This window comes from Carcharodon carcharias, chromosome 34, assembly GCF_017639515.1.
Source record: "Carcharodon carcharias isolate sCarCar2 chromosome 34, sCarCar2.pri, whole genome shotgun sequence".
In the NCBI taxonomy this organism is placed as follows: Eukaryota; Metazoa; Chordata; class Chondrichthyes; order Lamniformes; family Lamnidae; genus Carcharodon; species Carcharodon carcharias.
Window position 1 is genome coordinate 6,843,655 of NC_054500.1, and position 18,855 is coordinate 6,862,509.

The following is an 18,855-nucleotide window of genomic DNA, read 5'->3' on the forward strand; positions in this document are numbered from 1 at the left end:
TCCCCCCCGCGCCCTCTCTCTTCCCCCCCCCGCGCCCTCTCTCTTCCCCCCCCCGCGCCCTCTCTCTTCCCCCCCCCGCGCCCTCTCTCTTCCCCCCCCCGCGCCCTCTCTCTTCCCCCCCCCGCGCCCTCTCTCTTCCCCCCCCCGCGCCCTCTCTCTTCCCCCCCCCGCGCCCTCTCTCTTCCCCCCCCCCGCGCCCTCTCTCTTCCCCCCCCCCGCGCCCTCTCTCTTCCCCCCCCCCGCGCCCTCTCTCTTCCCCCCCCCGCGCCCTCTCTCTTCCCCCCCCCCGCGCCCTCTCTCTTCCCCCCCCCGCGCCCTCTCTCTTCCCCCCCCCGCGCCCTCTCTCTTCCCCCCCCCCGCGCCCTCTCTCTTCCCCCCCCCGCGCCCTCTCTCTTCCCCCCCCCCGCGCCCTCTCTCTTCCCCCCCCCGCGCCCTCTCTCTTCCCCCCCCCGCGCCCTCTCTCTTCCCCCCCCCCGCGCCCTCTCTCTTCCCCCCCCCCGCGCCCTCTCTCTTCCCCCCCCCCGCGCCCTCTCTCTTCCCCCCCCCCGCGCCCTCTCTCTCCCTCTCCCTCTCCCTATCCCCTCCGTCGGCCAGTCTCCCCCAATCGTACACCCCCATCCTGATCAGAGGTTGGGTTGTTCCCAACGCTGAACCCACCCTCGCTCACTCGCTTGCCTGGCTTTACCTACCTTCCCCTGCCCCATCTTGGTCACCCCCCCCCCCCCCCCCCCCCCCCCCCCCCCCCCCCCCCCCCCCCCCCCCCCCCCCCCCCCCCCCCCCAAAAAAAAAACAGGTCTGCCTGTCACGCTGTCTGTCCAGCCCCCCCGTTGGTCCGTCTCCCCCTCCTCATTCCCTGCCCTCTGCCTCCCTCCCCCTTCTGCCTCCCCCTGCTGCCTCACCCCACCCACTCCCTGCCTCGCTCTTCCATCCGTTCCCCCCACCCCCAGCCTTTTAGCCTCCATCGTCTCTCTAGGCTCCACCCCCGCCCCCTGTCTCTGTCCCCTCTCTTCCTCCCATCCATTTCTCTCTTCCTATCCCCAAACCCACTCCCAGTCTGGCTGTGTCCCCCTGTCATCTCCCATCCCTATTCCCCCCTGTCTCTCCGACGCTGTTCCTTCTCTTTCCCGCCACCGCAGTTTGTCTGTCTCTTCCCCTCTCCCTCCTCATCTATCTGTCTCCCTTTCTTCCCTCCCCGCCTTACCCCCCTCCCCTCTCCCCGATAAGGATGTTAAATTGTTATGCCCCATCTGCTTTGCTCTCTCCAACTCTTTCTGCCCCTTTCTCTCAATGTCTTGTACAAGTGTGAACTTCCTCACTTGGGATTTTTAGCAGTGTCGTATTGCATATGAATGATCTGATGTAGCTGACCTTCAGTGTTTGGTTAGTCTTCATCCCAGACAGTGTTGGTGAGCGGTCCTGCTGTTGCCAGTGCTTTACCAACACACTCTTTAATGCGGCAAGGTGCTATGAATGCATGGCAGTCTATGAAGGTTCTCCTGAGAAATTGTATGGAGGTTTCTTAGGACATGTTCGGGTCTTGTGTTGGATACTGTAGTGTGATGTGGGGAGAGGCATGTAGTGTTGTGTGCAAAAGCACTAGTCTGGTCTTGGTTTGTATCATAACATGAGATAGCATGGCACTATTTTAATGCTGTGTATATATGGGCATCAATTAAAATTCTGACAGATGTATACCCAGTCTTTGCTGACATTTTCAAGAATGGAGAGCAACAGAAGGTCACCAGAATATTGCACAGAACTCTTTTTTCGTGTTCCTTACTCAATTCCAATCATGCAGCCCGCTTGAATTTGGAGTCAATAACTTTTCTGTTCAGCTGCACAGGGAATGGTACTGATCAAAGTTGTTCTATTTCCCAGTAAGGATCGAAATGGTCTTTAAACTCTGCTTTGTTTTGATGCCCTGGCTGGGGTGTGGGTGGGCTGGGGGCAGGTTGGGTGTGGGAAATTGGTGGGGTTACCTGGGATGCGAGAAACTGTGATGTGCCTGTCACCCGTGCTGAAGTATCGGGATTGTACTGGAAATTTCTATGTTTGTTTCCCCGTTCCAGTTATCCCTCGGAGCAGTGGATCCTAGTGTTTAAAAACATGCCAAATGTTTTAGATACCGGTAGGGACTAGAACCAGGGGACACAGTTTATGAATAAGAGGTCTCCCTTTAAAAATGGAGATGAGAATTTTGCAGGGTCTCAAAAGGTCTTTCGTCTGTGGAATTCTTTTCCCCAAAGAGCAGTGGAGGCTGGGTCATTGCATTTGTTCAAGGCCGAGTTAGATCTTTGATGGACGAGGGAGTTGAGGATTATGGGGAGCAGACAGGAAAGTGGAGTTGAGACCATCATCCGATCAGCCATGATCTTATTAAAAGGAGCATGTTCAAAGGGCTGAATGGCTTACTCTTGCTCCTAAGTCCTATGTCCCAGTGAAGGAAACCTACATTGACTTATCCACACGTCAGTATTAGCCAGTCAGTATTAGCTCATGTCATATGCCCTTCAACTTCCATGGTACATTTTCCCTAACAATTTCCTATCTCATTCCATCAGTGTTCTGTCATGGAGACTGCAAACAGTTTGATATGGGTGGAGGTTAGGTTTCTGCTGAAATCTGATTAGCATTCTTTAAAAAAAAATAGTTCTTGTGTTTGTGGGTGTTGCTGGTAAGGCCCTTAAGATTGTAAGATCTGGAGAGGATAAATCATTTGGGCCTTCGAGCTGCTCCACCATTCAGTAAGATCATGGCTGATCTGATTGTAGTCTTAAGTCAACTTTCCTGCTTGACCCCATAACCCTTGACTCCCTTGTCAATCAAAAATCTGCCTTGAATGTATTCAATGACCCAGCCTACATCTGGGGGAGAGAATTCCAAAGATTAATGACTCTGAGAAAAAATTTCTCCTCATCTCTGTCTTAAATGGGAGACTCCTTGTTTTTAAACTGTGCTCCCTAGTTCTAGATTCCCCCAATGGGGGAAACATCCACTCTGCACCTAACCTGTCCAGCCCCCCTCAGAGTCGTTTATGTTTCAATAAGACCACCTCTCATTCTTCTAAACTCCAATGAGTATAGGCCCAACCTGCTCAAGTTTTCCTCATAAGCCAACCCCTTCATCCCAGGAATCAGCCTGGTGAATCTTCTCTGAACTGCTTCCAATGCAAGTATATCCCTCCTTAAGTGAGGAACCAAACTGTGCACAATACTTTAGGCGCAGGCTCACCAGTGCCCTGTACAGTTGTAGCAAGATGCCCCTACTTTTATACTCTATCCCCTTTACAATAAAGGCCACAATTCCATTTGCCTTCCTAATTACTTGCTGTACCTGCATGCTGACTTTTTGTGATTCGTGTACAAGGACACCCAGATCCCTCCGTACCGCAGCATTCTGTAGTCTCTTCATTTAAATAATAATCTGTTTTTCTACTCTTCCTGCCAAGGTGGACAACGTCACACTTTCCCCACATACTGAATCTGATAAATACTTGCCCACTTGCTTAACCTTTGCAGACTCTGTATCCTCACAACTTGCTTTCCTACTTATCTTTGTATCATCAGCAAACTTGGCTACAATGCAGCTCTTTCCTTCACCTGAGTCATTGATATAGATTGTAAATAGTTAAGGTCTCAGCACTGATTCCCTTGGCACTTCACTAGTTACAATTTGCTAACTTGAAAATGATCTGTTTGCCCTGACTCTGTTTCCTGTTAGTTGCCATCCTCTATCCATCCTAATATATCACGCCCAACACCATGAGCTCTTACCTTGTGCAGTAACCTTTTATATGGCACTTTATCAAATGCCTTTTGAAAATCCACATACACTACATCTGCTGATTCCTCTTTATTTGCCCTGCTTGTTACATCTTCAGTGAACTCTAATAAATTTGTCATCCCTAGTTGCCTTTGAGAAGAGGATGGTAGACCCCTGCAATCTGTGTGGCGAAGCTGCTCAGAAGCACCTTCTGATCCTGTGACCTCCACCTTGGTCAGCAGTGTTTCTGTTTCTGTAGTGCAGTATTGTCCAGGATGGTGCCAGGCTTCTAAGTGTTGCAGCTGCACCCACGCAAGTGGAGAGTATTCCATTACACTTTCTTGGCTGTTACCCAGGTCTTGTTGCCTGTAGGCATGGATTGTTTCATTATGAGAAATTACAAATGGAGCTGAGAACTGTTGTCATCGACAAACAACCCCACTTCTGACCTTCTAATGAGCGAATGATGATCTGAAGTTAGTAGGGCCTTGGACACTGCCTTGAGGAACTCCTGCAGTGATGTCCTGTGGCTGATTTTAGTCCAACAACCACATCCATCTGCTTTGCTGCCAAGTGTGACTCCAGCCAGTGGACAGATGTCCCCTGATCCCCATTGACTTCAGGTTTCAAGGGCTCTTTTTTTTTTGAGGACAAATATGTTATTCCATTGTGTTGCTTTCACCAGCCTCAAGATCACTTTGGCAGCTATATCTTTCAGGACTTGGCCAGCTTTGTCAGTGTTTGAACTCTAAGCCACTCTGGGTGATGGACAATGACGCCTTCCACCCTGTCCTTGCTACCCCAATGCTTCCTCCAAGTGGTGTTCAGCGTGTAATGCTGATGTACCAGCTGAGGGCTGGTAACTGAGAATCTAAAGGAGTCAGTAGTGTGTTGGAAGTTTACAACAAAGTCGGGCCTGAGGACCTCACATCTGAACTTCAGCTTGATATTAAGTGTACAAATCAATCTTGGTCATAACACTTTGTTCATGTTAAGACTTTGGATACACATGAATGTATGCGTTTGAAGTCTAGATTCGGGCTCGTGGTAAAATTCTGATTCTTATTTTGGAGCTTGAAGGGCATAGTGTAGTCGTCATTGTTCCCAGGAGGAATATGGGATATTAACAGGCAGGGTATGTGGTTACACTGGAAATGGTGAACCATTCCAAATGGCTGCTGAACTGTCTTTCAGTGGATCTGATGCTAACCGTAGCCTAGTTTAAAGGTATGCAGTGTACCATGCCCTCCACCTCTTCTTGCATCCTTCCTCATAAACGCTCCCAGTGGGTGTTGTTGACCCCAAGATCCATCTTGTTACTGACATTTTTTTTTTACAACATTTTGCACACTCTTCCCGCCCCATCCCAGTTTTTCCCCCTTTTACTGAAGGCACTGACCCATAGTGCGGAATTAACTCCAAGAATACTGGGGGTACTTATTTTTCCTATTCTTTCTCGGGGTGTGGGCCTTGAGAAGGTGGTAATTGACCTTGAACCATTGCAGGCCACGTGGTGACAGTACACCCACAGTGCTGTTAGACTGGAAGCTCCATTATTTTGACCCAGTGATGATGAAGGAATGGCAAGATAGTTTCAAGATAGGACAGTGGGTAGCTTGAAGGTGACGAGTTCCCACGTGTCGGCTGCTCTTGTCCTTCTAAGTGATAGAGGATATGGGTTTGGGAGGTTTTGCTGGATGCAGCAGTTTATCCTGTAGACAGTACACCAGCCATGATGATAGGCTGGTGGTAGAGTGAGTGACTGATTTTGTTTTTCTCTTTTTCACGGGATGTGGGCATTGTTGGCTAGGCCAGCATTTATTGCCCATCCTTAATTGCCTTTGAGAAGGTGGTGGTGAGCTCCCTCCTTGAACTGCTGTGTCATGAAGTTATTAATTTATATAAGCTATTGGAAAATATTTTTCTTTTTAAAATAGAGGTTTAGCCTGTGGGTTTGTCTTGATTGGATTAAAGCCAGCTAGTCTGGGTGCTTTGATGTGTGCTAGTTTTGAGATGTAAACAGAGGGGTACAATGCATTTGCATTTTTTTTGAATAGAGCATTTGAGAAGTGGGATGAAAACTGCCACCTATTCTAGCAGATACCAAGCAATATGTTTATATTACTAATAAAAGTGGCAGTATGAAAGGGGCTTTATTATTAGATGAGGCTGGTGACACAATGAGAATTTACATTCAATGGGCTGTGCTAGGTATAACTTCAGCAGTTTTGTGTATGCAGAACAGAGGCAATGTGAGATCAAAAGCAGCTGTAAGCCTCCAACTGTCTCCACACGAACCCAAATGAAAAGAACCTCATCTTGAACTCGTAAGGTGAAAATGCTTTGCCTGGTGTCTGGTTAAGTCTGAGTTGCTGTTGCCTTAATGGAGATTAGTTTGGGAATTTGTTAAAAGTTATGATGGTAGTAATTTGTAGCCATGTGTGTATATTTAACTTGTGTAAATTAATAAAATGTTTCATTTAGCTTAATATAAAACCTCGCAAGAACTGGTGGTATGATTCCTGAATTTGGAGTTGCATCTCAAACATAACGCTTAAAATTATAGGTTATGACAAGTTGTTTAAAGTTTCCCTCTGCGATTTTTAAAAGATAACTCAGCTTTACCAACTGCTCAGTCATAACATGCTACAGTCCTTGTGGTGTAGGTACACCCATGGTGCTGTTAGGGAGGGAATTCCAGGATTTTGACTCATTGCCGTACCTTCACTGTTGCTATATTTCCAAGTCAGGATGGTATGTGGCTTGTGGGGGAACTTGCAGGTGGTGGTGCTCCCATGTGTTGGATGCGCTTGTCCTTCTAGGTGGCAAGAGGTCGCCTGTTTGGAAGGTGCTGCCTAAGGGGCCTTGGTGAGTTTCTGCAGTGCATTTTGCAGATGGTACATGCTGTTGCCGCTGTTTGTCGGTGGTAGAGGGAGTGACTGTTTGTAGAAGGGGTGCCAATCAAGCGGGCTGTTTTGTCCTGGATGGTGTCGAGCTTCTTGAATGTTGTGGGAGCTGCACTCACCCAGACAAAGGGAGAGTATTCCATCACACTCCTGACTTGCGCCTTGTAGATGGTGGTCAGGCTTTGGAGAGTCAGGTGGTGAGTTACTCTCTGCAGAATTCCCAGCCTCTGACCTGCTGTGGGTGAGCTGCCTCTTGCCCAAGTTGCACAGAGAGTTTTAGCATGCTGTTTGACATTGGAGGATTTCATAAAGATGAGGATGAGAGAGGCCTTATAGTCCATTAAAGCCCATCCTTTCAGTATCCTGACTCTCCCACTGATGCTCAGTCCTTTAGCAATTTAACTCATCTGCTATGTTGTCCAGTTTTGTTTGGACTGTCCCATTACCCTTCCACCTCATTTAGGTTTCTTCCCCAAGAATGCTTTCTTCATCTGTTTCCCTCTGAGTTCAAGTTCTGTCCCATGGTTGTAATTTCATGGTTTAATTTTGAGATCCTGGATTTACCTTGTTCAGTGTTTTTGACCCTGAGAGTTCTGTCTTTCACTGCCTGCCTTCCTTCACTGGAGAGCTGAAATATCTCTAACATAATCCCCTTCACAGTTGGAATCTGTCTTTTTGCTCTTCTCCCCTCCCTCATTATGGTGTATAGGGATTTGATGAGATGGTTTACCACAATCTCGGACATTATCCTGTATAGATCAGGTTCTGCAATCCTAGTATTCTGCTTTTCTGCCAATATTGCCCAGCATTGCTTTTGCTCTTATTTCAGTTGTCATGCAGCCTTGACTATAACTAATTTCTGCAGCATCCCTTGTGTGGGCTAAGACCTTTCTAAATTACTTGTGTTGAGGAGCAACACTGAAACTGATCGATTATCACCCTCGTTCCCTTTTGAAATCTCCCTCTAAGTTTAATTCCATTTGTTGTATACTTGTGTTTATATTTCAACAAGTGTGCAACATGTTGCTTTTCAGTGTTGAATTTTGTCTACCTAATCCTGTCAAATGCTGCTCTCTTTTCTCTTTATTACTTTCTGCTCAACATCATTAGCAAATGGAAGACCATTTTTCGCCCAATGTACTTGCCTGTCACTGAAAGGTAGACCGATGCTGAGCTGCCTCCTCTTTAATTCTGAGGCTCATTGTAGATTCCAGCTGCTGTGTTGACAGATTAGCTAGCAACACCGATGGAGTCAGTCCCATTTTTGCATCCTATTCTGCTCCTGCTCCTATTTCTTGTGTTCATCTCCATTCTGCCAGATGTGACAGTGACCGTGGTAAATTATTCCCCATCATCCTTTTGTCTGCAACCTTTACAGACAATTGATCATATTCCTCTCCTGCAGTGTCCAGCTGGGTGGGACTACTATTGCCTGCTTTCATTCCTAATTATCCAGCTGTTGTAATAAAATCCTCTACAGTGAGTTCTCTTCCTGCTCCCATACAGTTACCTTTGGAGTCTCTTAAGGATCTATCCTTGGTTCTCCTCTATTTCTCACCTGCTGCTGCCTTTTCATGACATCATCAGAAACATGCCATCAGATTCCACATGTACACTGATGACCCCCAGGTCCACCTCACCATCAGCTTTGTCAACCCATCCGCCGTCCACAGAATTGTTAGAGCACTTAACCAGTATTGGCTGATCAGAAGCTTTCTCCAAACAGTTCAACACTGTTGTCTTTGCCTTTTACCACCCCCCCCCCACAACTCTTGCTGCTACAAACTCCATTCACTTATCTCCAGTTCTGTCCCCCTTGCACAGCACTCAATTTGTTTTCTTCATCTTTCCTTTGTCTTGAGGTGTCAAACCCCAAGAATAAATGATGATGTCTCTCTACCTCTCTCTCCTCCTTTAAGATGCTTCTTAAAACTTACGACTTGGACCAAGCTTTTGGTCACCTGCCCTAACATCTTAAGTGGCTCTGTATCAAATTTTGTTGAGTTATGCTCCTGTGAAGCGCCTTTGAACATCTTGCTACATTAAAGTTGCAATAGAAGTTGTTGCCATCACAAGGTCTAATGTCTTTACACGTGCAGTTGTGGTGGGATTGCCAAAATCTCCATAATTCAGAAAGTGTTTGCTGTTAATACAGCGCCTCATCATGGCCAGTGATTGACTTTTCAGTTGCAATCAAGTCAATGCGCCATCAGAAAGACCATATTGATCAGTCAGCACTCCTGCAGTATTGCACTGAAATATCTGCCTGGGTTAGCTGGTGAGACTTGAACACATCACCTCCTGCTGAAGCAGGAAGACCATGGAAAGTTGAGTCGAACTAGCACTGGAAGCATTTTTCTCTTTCCCAGTTAATAACGTAAGTATCTTAATTGAAGTTTCCCTCCATAATTCAGATATTGCCCTTGTCCTTTATTTTAAAAAAAGGGACGCACAGAAAAATTCAAACTTTACTTTTTTAATCATCCATGGAACCTGGGTATCACTGACAAAGCCAGCATTTATTGCCTATCCCTAACTGCCCTTGAATTGAGTGGCTAATTGGCCATTTCAGAGGGCAGTTAAGGATCAACCACAGTGAATCTGGAGTCACATGCAGGCCAGACCAAGTAAGGATGGCAGATTTCCTTTCTTAAAGGACATTAGTGAATCAGAAGGGGTTTTAATAACAATCTGATCGTCTCAATAACGGTGAAACTAGCTTTATATTCAGGAATTTATTAGCTTAATTTTAATTCCGCCAGCCGCAGTGATGCCATTTGAACCCATATCCCCAGGGCATCAGTCTGGGCCTCTGGATTACTAGTCCAGTGACATAACCACTACGCCACCATCTCCCCCAGGGCAGGTGGATCACCATTCACCTGCCCAGGATTTGACTAAAATAATCACACAAAATAAGGAGACCAGCAACATTTCATAAAAGGATGAAAGGACCTGCGATGTGTGTTGGAAGTAATGCTGATGTTGGATTGTTTGTCTCTTTGATGCCTTTGTGACTTGGCTATTCCAACGACGGCCTTCAATGGTCTGTTCTCCATCAGCTTGAAGTCACTCATTGCCTGTGCTTGAATTCGCACCAGACCCCGTTCACGCTGTGCTCGCTGACCTACATTGTTTCCTGGTCCGGCAATGTCTTGATTTTAATCTCATCCTTGTTTTCAAATTCCTCCATGGCTTTCCTCCTCCCTATTTCCGTAGTCTTCTCCAGCCCCAGAATTTTGATATATCTGCGCTCCCCCAATTCTGGCCTCTTGAGCATCTCTGATTTAAATCACTCCTCCATTGAGGTTGTGCTTTCAACTGCTATGGACTGAAACTGTCTCTCCCAACACCTCTCCATCCCTAGAGCTCTTTTCCTCCTTTAAGACACTCCTCAAAACCTACCTGTTTGACCAAGCTTTTGGTCATCTCTAATATCTCCTTACATGGCTCAATATCCAGTTTTGTTTGACAATGTTCCATTGACGTGTCTTGGGACATTTTACTATATTAAAGGTGTTTTATATGCACAAGTTGTTTGGCAGAAAAGACCAACGAGGGATTGATGGCCAAGGATTAGATATTGGTTGGTGAGGGAGTTACATTTAGTAACCACACATACCTGTGCATCTGCTTGTGTGCTTTTACTTGAATGGCTGGGGAAAAGAACAAATCTCCCTGACAGACTATTCTCGCGTTGTCTGTTTAGAAATCTCAAGATGAGCGTAAACATAAGTGACCTTGTGATGGGTGAATTTAAAGGAAGGCTGGAGCCCTGCAATCTTCTCCAACCTCAAACCCCTTCGAGATATCTATGTTCCTCTAATTCTGGCCCCTTGTGCGTTCCCAATTTTAATAACTCCACGACTAAAAACAGAGTGCTAGAAAAACTTAGCAGGTCTGGCAGCATCTGTGGAGAGAGAAAATTCTTCGGAACTGAGTTTATATTACGGAGCAAAAACAAAAATACCTGGAAAAACTCAGCAGGTCTGGCAGCATCTGCGGAGAGGAACACAGTTAATGTTTCAAGTCCGAATGATCCTACAACAGTTCTGATGCTGCCAGACCTGCTGAGTTTTTCCAGGTATTTTTGTTTTTGTTTTGGATTTCCAGCATCTGCAGTTGTTTGCTTTTATATTACGGAGCTCATATTCAACTCGAAACGTTAACTCCTCTTCTCTCCACAGATGCTGCCAGAGCTGCTGAGTTTTTCCAGCACTTCCTGTTTTTATTTCAGATTTCCAGCATCTGCAGTATTTTGTTTTTATTTAATCACTCCACTGTTGGTGGCTGTGCCTAGACCCCAAGTTCTAGAATTCGGACCCTGCACTTCTCCACCCCTCTACCTTGCTTTCCTCCTCTTAAGAAACTCCCTAAAACCTACCTCATTGACCAAACTTTTGGTCATCTGACCTAATATCTCCTTATATGGCTTGGTGTCATACTTTGTGTTATAATACTCCTATGAAGCACCATGGGACGTTTCACAATGTTAAAGGTACAACCTAAATAGAAGTTAAGTTGGGAAGTGGTGAAAGTGCCCTGGACTGGCATATTTGGGAAGAGCCTGGTGAAAGCTGGATATTTTAATCACAACCTCTTCCACCAACGATGCGTGCACAGATTTAGTTTGTTACAGTCTGACGGTTCCATGCTATCTGGTTGACTGCAAAAACACGGCTTTTTCAGAAGCACCACCTGACCCTCTGACTTCTGACGTTGCAAATCACTTTACCACTTGAAATATAATGTATCTTGTAATGTAGGAAATGTGGGAGACAGTTTGCTGCACAGTGAGCTCCCACAAACAACATGACCAGATAATCTATTTTAGACTTTTTTTATTCACTCCTAGAGTGTTGCTGACATGGCCGGCATTTGTTGCCCATCCCTAATTGCCCTTGAGAAGGTGGTGGTGAGCTGCCGCCTTGAACCACTGCAGCCCATGTGGTGTAGGTACACCCACTGTGCAAGCAGTTTGGTGCAATTGAGTGGTGTGCTGGGCCATTTCAGAGCACAGTTGAGGGTCAACTGCCTTGCTTGGGTCTGGAGTAACATGTAGGCCAGACCAGATAAGGATGGCAGATTTCCTTTCCTAAAGGACATGAATGAATCAGATGGGGTTTTATTGACAATCCAATAGTTTCATGGTCACCATTACTGAGATGAGCTTTTTTTCTCAGATTTGATTACTTGAATTTATATTCCTTAACTGCCATGGTGGGATTTGAACCCATGTCTCCAGAGCATTAATCCGGGCCTCTGGATTACTAGTTCAGTAATGTTATCACGATGCTACGCTACTGATCCCCTTGTTGGTTAAGGGATAAATATTGACCAGGACACCAGGGAGAGCTCTCCTGCTTTTTGAATAGTGCCATGGGGATTTATTATATCTACTTGGGAGGGCAGATGAAGCCTCAGTTAAATGTTTCATCTGATAGGCAGAACTCCCTCAGTCCTGCATTCAGTACTGTCAGCCCATAAGAAACATACAGGTGTCTATCCTTACATTGTATTGTTTCTACATTGTATTGGATTATACTTATCCAACTTTGAGATCATAATCTAATCCTGGAGTAAAGCTTTGTCTGTTCTTTCCCAACAATGTGCCTTTGTGTTTGTTTGGTTCACTGGTTGAAATCTCCTCTTGAGTCAGTTGCTCTTTCCCCCACTTCAGAACCTAAGTGTGATACTGAGGAAGTGCTGCATTGCTCAAGGTCCAGTCTTTCAAATAGGATGTTAAACAGATGTCTCGTCCCTCCAACAGGAGTAAACGATCCCCTGGTAATATTTAAAGAAGAGCAGGGGAGTTCTCCTGGTGTCCAGGTGAACATCTAAATGTGACCAGCAGCACCAGGAACAGGCTATCTGTTTGTTGCTGTTTGTAAGACCATGCTGTGTGCAAATTGGTTGCCATATTTTTCTCCATGACAGATGTAGCTGCGCTTTGAACCAACTTTTTCAAGTGGGATTTGCAAAGGATGGGTTAAAAATCTCAGTTGAGGCCAGAAACACTTTTTTTTATTTGGAGATCTGAAACGCAGGTATTTTCTAAAAGAATAAAGCCACAAGGGTCACAGTTTAAAACAAAACAATTTGGCTTTGCAGAGATCAAAGAATATGAATAACACTTAGTAGTTATATTAAATAACTTAAAAGTACAGTGAACATAGGTATGTATACTCTAGACTGAACTTCTTAACTCTACTTTCATTCTGTGCCCATTTGACTTCCATGGCCAAGTCAAATACGTTTCAGAAATAACCACTTGTTCTGAGTACTGTTTCAAAGATTCGTATAAGGATTGAGATTTCTTGGGCCTTCTGCTTACTGCCAGCAAGGTTGTCCCTTCAAATCTCTTTAATCATGGTTGTAGACACCCAGTTCGTCAGGGGCTCTCTCTCTCTTAGACCCTCTCCCTCTCTCTCCCTCGCGTGCCCCCTCTCTCTCCCTCACGTGCCCCCTCTCTCTCCCTCGCGTGCCCCCTCTGTCTTCTCACCTTCGCTATCCTAGAAGTCCAGCACACTGTTTGTATAATCCTTCAGTTAGCAAGAGTTTTAAACCCTTTTAGCTAGCACACTGAATGTTAACTGAATTTTGTTTAAAAGAAATGTTCATGGCAATTAGCTTGTTCTAAACTAAAACTGCTTGAAACTGAACCACTCCCAGGAACCTACTCCATTATAATTAACATCTTGTTGACCCTTCTTTTCTATTGTTTACCTCACAGGCAGCTTGGTCACATGTTCTATTACTGGAAATGAGTTGCTTTTCACAAGAAATCATCTTTCAGAGAAACCTATTCCTTAAAGGAGCCGTCACTTGAACATAAAATACAGATCTTATTTTCCCCAGAAGCACATAGGCCATCACAGATGTGAATGGCTATATAAATGTAAGTTAGATCTTCATGAGAGCAATTCTTAAAACACCATTCGGCGTTTTTAAAAATCTATCACACCAACGATTGACATTGCTTAATTGGTGCTTGGTTTGGAATACTAAGGGCGTATTTATGGTTCCTTTGAAATAGGCTCCTTGGAGCCTGCAGTTGTTGACGACATTCATCCCTTTGTGCTTTATATGGAGTCACATCCAATAGGTGAAAAGATAGTTAGCGCCTTCACAACGCCTCCTTCCTCTCTATTCTCGCCTAAATCCTTTGATTTGTCACAGCTGGGGTTACTGGCTCACGTCCTCTGAGGTGGTACGTAAAATAAAATCTGTATGAAATTATCACTGGCGGGAAACAAAATGGGAGCTTTCAAAATAAGGGCTGGATGGTTCAATGAGGCAGTGTTACCTGGTTGTAACTTAAATGAGCTTCTTAACTTGCTATTTTCTCCGGTGTTTGCTTAAGTTACAGATGGTTGGATTTGGGGCTAAAATTTGAGATAGCATCATTGATGCTGGCCCATGAGATTCTAGTTTTTGAACATTGTGCTTCTGGTTAAATTTAGCAATGCTTTGGATTGAATGATGCTTTTGGAAATGATAAATCTGGGACAAAATTAACCGTCACTTGAACAAAAGTAGATTAATTAAGGAACGTCACAACTTGTTAAAATCGATGAACGTTTAAATAACGCGACTGAGTTTTTTTGATGAGGTAACAAGAGTTGATGAGGGGAATTCAGTTCATGTGGTACACATGGACTTCCCAAAAGTGTTGTTTAAAATGCCACACAACAGGCTTGTCAGCAAAGTTGAAGCGACTGTGGCAGCAAAGATATGGAGTTGGCTGAATGACAGGAAACAGTATCGTGATGAGCAGTACTTTTCAGTTCGAAGGAAGTGGGGTTCCCCGAGGATTGGTACGAGGATCATTACTTTTCTTATAACTTAGACATGGGTGTACAGAGCACGATTGCAAAATTGACAAGTAACACAAAACTTTGAGGTATTGTGAGTAGGATGTGATAGTCTTCAAGATGACACAGGCTGGTTGAATGGATGGATGGCAGATGGAATGTAATGGAGAGAAGTGTGAAGTGATACCTTTTAAAAAGAATAAAGAGAATGAAGGTTGCGATTCTAAAGCAGCTGCGGGAACAGAAAGACCTCGTGGTATATGTTGCTAAGGGTGACAGGGCAGCTTGAGAAAAAGGTTAGAAAGCCTTACCGGATCTTCAGTTTTGTTAATTGAGGTAAAAATTTGAGGGCAAAAGCAAGGAAATTATGAACCTTTTATAAAACACTGGTTGGGTGACAAGTGGAGTGTTGTGTGCAATTCTGAATGCCATGCTTTGGGTAAGATGCGAAGCTTGAGAGGATGTGGAAAAAATTTACAAGAATGGCATTGTGGATGAGGGGGCTTCAGTTATGTGGATAGATTGGAGACACAGGGGTTGTTCCCCTTAGAGAAGAGAAGGTTGAAAGGAGATTTGATAGATGTGTTCAAAATGATAAAGGTACTGGACAGAGTAGAGAGGGTGAAACTATTCCCATTGCAAGGGTTGAGAACCTAAGGATACAGATTTAAGGTCATTGGCAAAAGAACCAAAGGCGACATGGGGAAAAGATTTTTCACATGGTGAGTGGTTGCGATCCAGAATGTACTGCCTGAGAGTGTGGTGTGGAGGCAGGTTCAACTGTGGCTTTCAGAACAGAATTGCATAAGTACCTGGAGATAAAAGTAAAATTGGAGGGCTGCAGGGAAAACGGCAGAGGAGTGGGACTAGCTAAATTGCAGACAGCCGATACGACTCAACAGGCCGAATTGCCTCCTTCAATGCTGTAACCATTTCCTGAATCTATGATTGTGCTTTTAAGGTTAGGAGTTAATCGCATTTTTGGAGTGCAGTTATATAACCTGATATGGTAGATTTCCTAACAGTATACAAGTTATAGTGGATTATGTGGAGACTTTAAAACACTTGGAATGTGAGTGCCTCATTTTAGTGACTTCAGACCTGGTTTCTATTGAGTGTTTTGCATCAAAACGATTCAAAATGTAATCCAGCTAATGGTCTGAATTAGCATCTACATGTTTTTCCCAGTCAAATCATTTATAAGATGATTGAAAATAATCAGTCATGAGTATGTTCAAAGCAGAGATCAATAGATCTAGATACCAATAACATTAAGGGATATGGGGAAAGTGCGGGAAGATGGTGTTGAGGTAGTTCATCAGCCATGTTCTAGCTAAATAGCGGAGCAAGCTCAAGGGGCTGAATGGCCTATTGCTCCTTTGTTCTTATGAAACTAAATTCCTTGGAAGTTTCCAATTGCCTATTACTTGCTAATTACTTGCTGTACCTGCATACTAACCTTTTGTGACACCCAACTCCCCCTGCATCTCAGAGCTCTGCAATCTCTCACCATTTAGATAATATGCCTTTTTTTAATTTGTCCTGCCAAAATGGACAACCTCTCATTTTCCTACATTATATTCCATTTACAAGGCCTTTGCCTACTCACCTAACCTATCTATATCCTTTTGCAGCCTGTCAGCAAGACTGATCCAGACAAATTATTCCGTGGTGTAAGGAATTTCAGAGTAAGAAGGGAAATAAGGTAATTTCTTCACAAAGGGTTGTGGAATATGTTACCAGAGATACAGGAATGGAATAGGAAGATATTGAGGGATCTGATGGGTAGATGGAATGATCTCTGTAAAAGCTATCGGGCTTAATGGCCCTTCCTGTTTTAGAAAGTCTTGTGTTACTACATATTAGATGATATTCTCTAGTAATTTACGGGTGGTATTGATGAACACTGGGGAGATAGTGGGGTGGTAATGTCACTGGGCTGGTCATCCAGAGGCCCAGGCACATTGACCTGGGGATGCAGGGTCAAATCCCACAGGGCAGCTAGTGGAATTCTGGAGTTGAAAGCTAGCCCCAGTGATGGTGACCATCAAACTATCATTGATTGTTGTAAAAACCTATCTGGTTCACTGCTGTCCTTTAGGGAAGGAAATCTGCTATTCTTACCTGGTCTGGCCTACATGTGACTTCAGACCCACAGCAATGTGGCTGACTCTAAACTGTTCTCTGACATGGCCGAGTTAACCACTCAGTTCAAGGGCAACTGGGGATGGGCACAAATGCTGGCCTTGCCAGTGACGCCCACATCCCATGAAAGAATAAATAAAAATAATTTTTTGCCTTTGACATGGACAGATTCATGGGTACTGTAATGTTGTGCAGTGGATGTCAGTTGCTCTGAGATGCACTGGCACCAAACCAGCACATTGTCTTCTCTATCCCATAGTGGAGCAGTTGGTGTGAGGGATGTCTCTCTCTCTGTTGCAGGTGCTATATACGTGTGAATAGGTGTGTTGTACATCTGGAATTGGATCTTGAAGATCAGATAGACAGAGAGATTAGCACTTGTATCTTACCTTTCACACCCTCAGAATATTCTAAGGTATTTCCTAGCTAAAGAATTGCCTTTTGAACTGTGATCTCTTATGTGCAGAATGAAGTTTCAAGTGGCAGTGACCAATTAAACTGCTTTTGTGATGGTGGTGAAGGGAGTAATGTTGGCCAGGCCACTTGGATGCTGAGGCAATACTTGGATGAACTGTTCAAGTTGCTCAGGTTTTGAGCTTGTAACTTGATGCTGTCCAAGCCTGTGATTGCATGATACAATGCCAATGTGTAGTTGGCAGATATGTATTCATGCCTTTCACACAAACATTCACATTTGATGTACCTGTCACAGGTACATAGAATGGAGTCCTGGTTGCTAGCTCTGTTGGGTTGACGCTAAAAGTACATTGTCATTTTTTGCCAAATTTTCTTTCCTTCAGGCATAGACACTTGGGGTGCAGCTCCAGCTGCATAGCCTGCCCTCTGATAACTTCTCCAAGTGGCTGTTTTTCATGTGAGCTTGGTTAGATTGAAAACAGGCGATTTGACTGACTGGTATCACAGCTGAGCCTAGTCTTGTCCCTGTCTAATATTCACCTGCACACTGTCCAGCAGTTAGCAGCAGCAGCTGAAGCTGTTCTTTCTCCCCTACCTGTAAACCAAAATGTTGAACCTTCCCCCGTCATTAGTTTTGCTCCCAAATGGCAGCATTTTGAACATGCTGGTGGCAGTTGATGGCTGCAGTGCTTAGTTTTACCCAGTCCTTGCATCTCATGTTTCCAATGCCTCTTGAGTCACTATAACCCAGTTGTTTTGTACATGGATCTGAGTGTGTGTTTAATAGTGTTTATGGGGTGACTGTAAAATTGAATGTTAGTGTTTTTTTTAAAAACAGTGCGACTTTCGTTATCTGCCAGAATACTAACAGCCTTGTGCAAGATCTCCCCACTGCACAACCTCTATTGTTTTTGTATCTAATCTCCCTTTGTTGGTCGATGAAAATACGCAGTTGTTTCTTTTGTCTGTATTGGACTTATCTTCATGCCTGTGCAGACGGTGTTGATACACAGTGAGTTTTGGAAGCACCCTCTGATCTGGCAGGTGTTGGATGATCCACTATCTTTTGGCATATTCCAGCTGGTACAGTCTCATCCGATATTTACACAGTGCCCTCTGTTTCAAAACTGAAGAGCAGAAACAGATGTCAAGGAAATGTGCCGTTATGTAACTTCAACAAGTGAAATGACCCTGCCTATTGTGATGCTGGCCTGTAACGGAGCACAAAGCTAAAGATGCTGCAAATACTGAACAAGTTAGGCCAGTGCTTCCCAAACATTTTCCTGGTGTGACCCCATTTCAGTGGCTAAGAATTCATGTGACTCCATGGTGGAAATGTGGGGGGGCTATGAGAGTTGTTGAGTTGGGGAGGGCGGAAAGCTTCCTATTTGAGACGGGTGGGGTGGTACTGTGTTGGGGGAAAAGATTTGAAAGTGGGTGGATTTGATGACAATGCAGGGCTACTCCCAAAAAAAACGATCACCTACCTGTTCGCAGGTCATTTTTATTTTTATTTTGCAGCAGTAATCGGGCCTCAGAGAGCCATCCATTAGGCCATGCCTAGCAACAAAAAAAGTGGGCCTCGCAGCTGTCAGAAATCAGTCCGAGCTGCACGGCAACCATTCCTGCCTCGGAGCTTGCGACCCCAAAATCTCACCTTGCTATCCCACTGGGGGTCACAACCCAGTTTCGGGAGCCCTGAGTTAGGCAGAGCATCTGTGGCGAGAAGTTAACGTTCGAGGCTAAACCCTTCATATGATCTGAAATTTACGATAGCTTAGAAGGAGGAATAAAGGGAGGGGAAGGGTAGG

At 44.8% G+C, this 18,855-nt stretch overlaps 1 protein-coding gene across 4 annotated transcripts in view; it reads left to right on the plus strand.

Annotated features, from left to right (window-relative positions):
* Nucleotides 1-18,855, plus strand: part of LOC121272605 (metastasis-associated protein MTA1-like) — a 123,515-nt gene that overhangs the window by 3,210 nt on the left and 101,450 nt on the right. Inside the window, exon 1 of one of the 4 annotated variants that reach the window (XM_041179272.1) lies at nucleotides 13,505-13,566. The exons of the other annotated variants lie outside the window; for them this stretch is intronic. The gene's annotated coding sequence lies outside the window, so the exon portion shown is untranslated. Of the gene's footprint in view, nucleotides 1-13,504; nucleotides 13,567-18,855 lie in introns of those variants that run through there. 4 annotated transcript variants of the gene reach the window in all.